Raw genomic sequence first — 7,921 nt, 5'->3', positions numbered from 1 at the left:
TGTTCATAAACTTCACAAGCAAGTGAAAGAACAAATTGAGAAACAAAATTCCAAGGTTGCTACCCGAATTAATAAAGGGCGTAAGTTTGTCATCTTCAAGCCAGGAGATTGGGTTTGGGTGCATTTCCGAAAAGAAAGATTTCCTACTCAAAGAAAATCTAAGCTTTTACCACGAGGAGATGGACCTTTTCAAGTTCTTGAGCGTATCAACGACAATGCTTATAAAATTGATTTACCAGGTAAGTACGGTGTTAGTACAACTTTTAATGTTGTTGATTTGAGTCCTTTTGATGTAGGTGATGGCTTTGATTCGAGGACGAATCTTTTTCAAGAGGGGGAGAATGATATGAACCACGACCAAGGAATTTCCATACCTGAAGGTCCAATTACAAGGACGAGAGCTAAGAAGCTACAACAAACCTTATACAGTTATATTCAAGCTATGGTGAGCTCATCAAAGGAAATTCTAGAAGACGCTGGAGACCTCCCTTATATGTTGTGCAAAGTTGAGCTTCAAGAAAGAGATGAATTAAATGCACTTTAAGTTGCATTTAATGAACTCCACTGAATTTATGAAACTAGTCCAAGGATGAGTCAATAAGCACATTTTATTAATTGCATTATTTTATTATAGTTTAAATATTTGTTTGTCATATTTAAGCTAGTTTTAAATATAGGAGTTAAGGTTATATTGTAACCCACATAGGTTACTATATTCCACCATTAACTAGCCATTTTAATATGGAGGTTATGGGTATTTTTCATTTACTAGCCCATTTAATTTGGGAGTTATATATCCATAGGTTAAGGTTGTAAGGGCTATATAAAGCCTTCTTTTCTTTGATTAGACATCAGATTTTGGAATTAAGAATAGAATTTCTATTTTAGAGCTAAACTTTCTTTGCAAATTCTTGTGTTTAGAACTTACATGTAGAGTCATTCAAGTGGTATTGATCAAACCTCTTGTGGAGTGATTCGAATCACGAGTTTAGAAACGAGCTTTCTTTACTCTTTATCTTGATCATCAAGGTAATCCGTTCCATACTTTCCCTTGGGTTGATTTTCCATATCATTTGGTATCAGAGCTATAGGCTCCAGATCGGATATATGTTTCATTGTGCTTATCTCTTTTAATTCTCTTATAATATTTTTTTTCTCAGTTTGTGTAGAATGTTCATGTTCTATCACAAAAATATATAACAAAAAAAAAAAAACTTATGTTCTTTAAAATGTTAGATCTGGATTTTATCAACACTTTGTTCTTCTTTAAGATCTTCTAAATCAATTTTCTTGTTGGTAAATTGATTATATTTTGTCAATCAGAAGAAAAAAAAAACCATTGAAAGAAAGAAAGCATATTGATGTTAAATGTCTTTTTTTTTCCCCCTTGATTATTATATGTAACTCTCATATGTTACTACGTCTACATTAGTCCTTAATCATTTTCTTTCTTTAATTCGTTTCTTTGTCATTATTCGGATTACTCCTTCAATACCCTTGTGTATGTCTTGAGTGTGCTGTCTATTCACTTTGAATTGCACTTAGCTCTATAACATAGCTTGTCTCACATCCCAATTTGTTTTTTGGAGTGTGATTTGTGTGTGCTCAATTGTGAGGGTGAGTTTGTAAGGGAGTGACACATTGATTCGAGTGTTGAGTGCTAAACACGAGTGAACTACATTTACGAGTGAATACACGTGAGGGAGTGCTTGTGAGGTCCTTTTTTTTTTCTTTTACCTTTTTTTTTTTGTAGCATGGAAAATTCAGAGGACAATACTGACATTACTGATGCACGATTGAGAGAAGCCCAACAACGAACCATGGAAAGACTAATTCGAGGAATAAAAGCGTTGACTGATCGAATAGGCAGATTGGAGATTCAAAATCAAGCTCGACAGAGGATTCCACTACCTACGCCCTCAACCGATACATATGAGGGCGACAATTCTGATCACCACGAGGATAATCCACATGTGGTTGGTCATGGCTTGATGCAAGGGAGAGACCATGGAAGAAGGTATCATAATTTATAACAACGAGTTCCTTATGATGATAGAATTGATCGTAACGTGGGGAGCATCAAATTAAAACTTCTCAAGTTTTATGGAAAAACCGATCAAGAGGAGTACCTTCAATGGGAGAAAACGGTGGAGTCGGTGTTCAACTGTCGTAATTTTAGTGACGAAAAGAAGGTACTGTTATGCATTGCTCAATTCAAACAATATGCTCAAATTTGGTGGGATAAATTGATGTCAAGTAGGAGAAGAAATCTTGAAGCACCAATTGATTCATGGGTCGAGTTCAAAGAGTCCATGAGGAAGCGTTTTGTTCCACAATATTTTCACCGGGACATGGCGCAAAAGCTTCAAGCATTGAAACAAGGATGCAAATCTGTGGAGGATTATTACAAGGAGATGGATACATTGATGGATCGACTTGAACTCGATGAGGACATGGAAGCTCTCATGGCGAGGTTTCTTAATGGGTTAAACACAGAGATTGCGGACAAGACTGATTTACAGCCTTATGCTAATATTGAGGAGTTGTTGCACATTGCAATTAAGATCGAGAGACAAATCCAACGAAGGTCTCAACGGTATTCTTCTAAAACTTTTCCCAATTCTACTTCTACATGGAAAAGGGATAGTAAGAACATTGATTATACGCATAGAAATCAAGAGATTAATGAGAAGACTCAAGCTAAATTTGAGAAAGGGGAGAGTTCTAGAACAGGGAAAGAAAAAGTAGAAAAGTCTAATGTTCGAAATAGAGATTTAAAGTGTTGGAGATGTCAAGGGGTAGGACACTATAGTAGAGACTGCCCAAATGCAAGAATTATGACCATCAAGGAGGGAGAAATTGTTACGGATGACGAGGCACATGACGACATAAATGAGGAAACTGATGAGAGTGAGGAGTTTAGTGAAGAGGACCCTACACATATATCTTTGGTTACTCGACGAGCTCTAAACACCCACATTAAGGAGGACGGCCTAGACCAAAGGGAGAACTTGTTTCAAACTCGGTGTCTTGTTCAATCTGTACCATGTAGTGTTGTAATTGATAGCGGTAGTTGCACCAATGTTGTGAGTTCCACTCTGGTCAAAAGACTTAATTTAAAGACACAACCACATCCAAGACCCTACAAGCTTCAATGGTTGAATGATTGTGGGGAAGTACGGGTAACTCAACAAACTCTTGTTTCCTTTACTATTGGAAAATATGTTGATGATGTTTTATGTGATGTTGTATCCATGCATGTTGGAGATTTACTACTGGGGAGGCCTTGGCAATTTGATCGTCGGGTAATGTATGATGGGTATGCAAATCAATACTCTTTTACTCACAACGGTAGACAAACTACTCTTATTCCATTGTCTCCAAAAGATGTATTTATTGATCATTCAAACTTGAAAAGAAAAGGCAAGAGGCTGATGCAAAAGCAGAGATTGAAAAAGAATCAAGTGAAAAAAAGAGCTTGAGGGAAAAGCAAGAGAGTAACACTCAGCCTAGAGAAAAAAAAGAGAGAAAAGCCAAATCAGTAAGCTTGTATGTTAAATCAAGTGAGGCTAGGAATGTTTTGATCTCTAACCAGACTATTCTTGTACTTATGTGCAAGGGATCTTGTTACTTTACTAACATGCTTAACCCTTCTTTACCTAGTGATTTTGTTGTGCTTTTGCAAGAGTTTGAAGATTTATTTTCCGAGGAGAAGCCTAGTAGTTTGCCACCACTTAGAGGAATTGAACACAAGATTGACTTCATTCCTTGCGCGCCCATTCCAAACCGACAAGCTTATAGGACTAATCCAAAGGAGGCTGAAGAGATACAAAGGCAAGTAAGTGAACTTCTTGCTAAAGGGTATGTACGTGAAAGTTTGAGTCCTTGTTCTGTTCCAGTTATTCTTGTACCTAAGAAAGATGGTTCTTGGCGTATGTGTGTTGATTGTAGGGCTATAAACAAGATAACTATAAAGTATAAGCATCCAATTCCCAGATTAGATGATATGCTTGATGAATTGCATGGATGTAGTCTTTTTACTAAGATTGATTTAAAATCGGGTTATCATCAAATTCGCATGCATATTGGGGATGAGTGGAAAACAGCTTTTAAAACCAAGTATGGTCTTTATGAATGGTTGGTTATGCCTTTTGGATTAACTAATGCACCTAGTACATTCATGAGACTAATGAACGGGTCTTACGAGAATACTTAGGTAAGTTTGTGGTTGTTTATTTTGATGACATCCTTGTTTACTCTAAATCTTTAGATGATCATATTACCCATGTACTCAATGTTTTGACTACTTTAAGAAACGAATGTTTGTACGTAAATTTAAAGAAATGTAGCTTTTGCATGGAAAAAGTTAACTTTCTTGGGTTTGTAGTTTCATCTAATGGTGTTGAGGTTGACAAGGAGAAAGTGAAGGCTATAAAAGATTGGCCTACACCTAAAAATGTAAGTGAGGTGAGAAGTTTTCATGGTCTTGCAAGTTTCTACCGTAGGTTCATTAAGAATTTTAGTACAATTGCTTCACCCTTGAATGAACTTGTTAAGAAAAATGTATTCTTTATATGGGAAAAAGATCAAGAACTTGCTTTTAATACTTTGAAAGAAAAATTGAGTTCTGCTCCCTTGCTTGCATTACCTAATTTTGAGTCTACTTTTGAAATTGAATGTGATGCTAGTGGAGTAGGAATAGGTGTTGTATTAATGCAAAATCAAAGACCTTTGATGTTCTTTAGTGAGAAGTTGACTGGTGCATCTTTGAGGTATCCAACTTATGACAAAGAGCTTTATGCTTTGGTTCGTGCATTGCAAACCTGGCAACATTATCTTTGGCCTAAGGAGTTCATTATTCATACGGATCATGAAAGTTTAAAGCATTTGCGAGTACAAAATAAACTCAATAGACGACATGCTAAGTGGTTAGAATTTATTGAAACATTCCCTTATGTCATAAAATATAAACAAGGTAAGGAGAACATTGTTGCAGATGCATTATCACGAAGGTATGTCCTCCTCAATACTTTGAATGCTAGGTTGTTGGGTTTTGAACACATAAAGGATTTGTATCAACATGACATGTTCTTTGCTCCTTTTGTTGAATCTTGTGAAAAAGGACTCATTGTGGATAATTACTTGTTGTTAGATGAATTTTTGTTCCGAAAAGGCAAACTTTGCGTACCATCTTGTTCCATCCGTGAACTACTTGTGAGGGAAGCTCATGGAGGTGGTTTAATGGCACACCATGAAGTTTCTAAAACTTATGATATGCTCTCTGAACATTTTTTTTGGCCTAAAATGAGACATGATTTTCATAAAGTTTGTGCTCGTTGCATAGCATGTAAACAAGCCAAGTCTAGGCTTCAACCACATGGTTTATACTCCCCATTACCGGTTCCTAATGGTCCTTGGATTGATATATCAATGGATTTTGTTTTAGGTTTACCTAGGACTAGGAAAGGTTATAATAGCATCTTTGTTGTGGTTGATCGATTTAGTAAAATGGCTCATTTTATTCCTTGTCACAAAATGATGATGCAAAACATATTGCAGACCTGTTCTTTAGGGAAGTTGTACGATTGCATGGCATTCCTAAAAGCATCGTTAGTGTTCGTGATGTAAAATTTTTAAGCCACTTTTGGCGTGTTTTATGGGGTAAGTTAACTAAGCTAATATATTCATCTACTTGTCATCCTCAAACGGATGGACAAACTGAAGTTGTTAACAGAACCATGACTGCTATGCTTAGGGCTATTATTGATAAGAATCTTAAGACTTGGAGAATTGTTTGCCCTTTATAGAATTTGCATATAATAGGGTTGTTCATAGCACTACTAAATGCACACCTTTTGAAATTGTTTATGGCTTTAATCCTTTAACCCCCCTTGACTTGTTGCCCATATCGTCAAAAGAGTTTGTGAATTTTGATGCAAATGCCAAGGTTGAGTTTGTTCATAAACTTTACAAGCAAGTGAAAGAACAAATTGAGAAACAAAATTCCAAGGTTGCCACCTGAATTAATAAAGGACGTAAGTTTGTCATCTTCAAGCCAGGAGATCGGGTTTGGGTGCATTTCCGAAAAGAAAGATTTTCTACTCAAAGAAAATCTAAGCTTTTACCACGAGGAGATGGACCTTTTCAAGTTCTTGAGCGTATCAACGATAATGCTTATAAAATTGATTTACCAGGTAAGTACGATGTTAGTACAACTTTTAATGTTGTTGATTTGAGTCCCTTTGATGTAGGTGATGGCTTTGATTCGAGGACGAATCTTTTTCAAGAGGGGGAGAATGATATGAACCACGACCAAGGAATTTCCATACCTGAAGGTCCAATTACAAGGACGAGAGCTAAGAAGCTACAACAAACCTTATACAGTTATATTCAAGCTATGGTGAGCTCATCAAAGGAAATTCTAGAAGACGCTGGAGACCTCCCTTATATGTTGTGCAAAGTTGAGCTTCAAGAAAGAGATGAATTAAATGCACTTTAAGTTGCATTTAATGAACTCCACTGAATTTATGAAACTGGTCCAAGGATGAGTCAATAAGCACATTTTATTGATTGCATTATTTTATTATAGTTTAAATATTTGTTTGTCATATTTAAGCTAGTTTTAAATATAGGAGTTAAGGTTATATTGTAACCCACCTAGGTTACTATATTCCACCATTAACTAGCCATTTTAATATGAAGGTTATGGGTATTTTTCATTTACTAGCTCATTTAATTTGAGAGTTATATATCCATAGGTTAAGGTTGTAAGGGCTATATAAAGCCTTCTTTTCTTTGATTAGACATCAGATTTTGGAATTAAGAATAGAATTTCTATTTTAGGTTTGTTGAGAGCTAAACTTTCTTTGCAAATTCTTGTGTTTAGAACTTGCATGTAGAGTCATTCAAGTGGTATTGATCAAATCTCTTGTGGAGTGATTCGAATCACGAGTTTAGAAACGAGTTTTCTTTACTCTTGATCTTGATCATCAAGGTAATCCGTTCCATACTTTCCCTTGGGTTGATTTTCCATATCAATTATTAGTTAGCAATTTGTCTATTTGTTATAGTTTGTTGTCCGCATCAGTCAAATCAACTAAAAGGGATCATTTCTCAAGTAGGGAAGAACCAAGCAAGATCGTTCAATTTTCTTTGGTATAAGGTTAAACGATACAAAGATAGATTAGATAATCCATTTGATAAAAAGCTAATTCTATTTATATAAAGGGTTGATAAGATTCAAAAGATCTGTTGAGCGCCTCTTGACTATGGCATAATAGATCCAAACACTTGCCCCGGATCCATTTCCAGATCATAATTGCTCTAGTGAATAACTAAAACCAAAATGGGAGATAGCAGAGACAGAGAAAGAAACTCAGTATAAAAATCTCTCATAGGTTCACTAATTACTTCACTATTGGCGGGGCTCTTTGTATGTGTTGTCTGGAAAGAGGAGGACTCAGGTGCATGAGTGATTATTCGTTAGCCGGAACCAGAAGTCAAAATTGGGGTAGATAGGGCGTAAAACCTTCTTTCGAGGAATGGGCCAGCTAGACCGGGTCATTTCTCTAGAACGAACAATAGCTAAGGGGATACTACCACTTGGATTGATTTGGAACCTTCTTTCATGTTGATGCTCACGATTTCGATAGCCATACTAGTTGGAGGAGATCTCTCGAAAAAAGTCTTTAGTGCGCATTTTGACCAACTCTCCATCATCTTTCTTTCTTTGTTTGGCTGAGTGGGATGTATTTTCACGGTGCTCCTTTTCCAATTATGAAGCATGGCTAGGCGATCCTACTCACATTGGCCCTAGTGCCCAGGTGGTTTGGCCAATAGTGGGCCAAGAAATATTGAATGGTGATGTAGGCGGGGGGTTTCGAGGAATACAAATAACCTCTAGGTTTTTTCAGATGTGGAG

Source organism: Cucurbita maxima, unplaced genomic scaffold (genome assembly GCF_002738345.1).
Source record: "Cucurbita maxima cultivar Rimu unplaced genomic scaffold, Cmax_1.0 Cma_Scf00184, whole genome shotgun sequence".
NCBI lineage: Eukaryota > Viridiplantae > Streptophyta > Magnoliopsida > Cucurbitales > Cucurbitaceae > Cucurbita > Cucurbita maxima.
Note: the sequence above shows the minus strand (reverse complement) of the source record.